Source organism: Peromyscus eremicus, chromosome 6 (genome assembly GCF_949786415.1).
Source record: "Peromyscus eremicus chromosome 6, PerEre_H2_v1, whole genome shotgun sequence".
In the NCBI taxonomy this organism is placed as follows: Eukaryota; Metazoa; Chordata; class Mammalia; order Rodentia; family Cricetidae; genus Peromyscus; species Peromyscus eremicus.
This window is the reverse complement of record NC_081421.1, coordinates 67,775,370-67,776,017: the sequence shown is the minus strand read 5'-3', so window position 1 is coordinate 67,776,017 and position 648 is coordinate 67,775,370.

Here is a 648-nt window from a genome sequence, read left to right as displayed (position 1 = left end):
GATAGGCCAGCAGAAAAAGGTGCTTGCCACTAACTTTGATGACCTGAGTTCAATCCTTGGGACCCACATATTGGAAGGAGAGAACCAACTCCCTCAAGCTGTCCTCTGACCTCTACACATACATGGCACATACATGTCTCTCCCCCCCATATACAAATAAACGTAAAAACAAGAAGCAAATATGTTTTCTAGCACATTACTCCCTCAATTTATTTGAGCACCTGAACACACACACACACACACACACACACACACACACACACACACACACACACAAAAACAGAGAGGGGAGGGGGAGGGAGGGAGGGAAGGAGGGAGGGAAATAAACCTTTTCAAATGGAAATTTGGATACAGGAACAACAGAAGATGGGAAATCATGCTGTGTCTGAAAACCAAGGAATGATGGAGGCTTCCTTCCAGGAGAGAGATGTGAAACAGTTTCCACCCAGAACCTTCAGAAGGAGCAAGGTCTTCTTAATACTTTAACTACACTTCTGGCCTCTGGGCCAGTGAACTATGACAGTGAAGTTTTTGTTGGTTTAAACCACCTAGCTTGTAGTTCTGTATTATAGGCCCTGAAAGTTAACAGAGCCTTCTTCCAGTGATGACAAACCACAGTGCTGTAAGATACAATAGTACAGGCCAAGG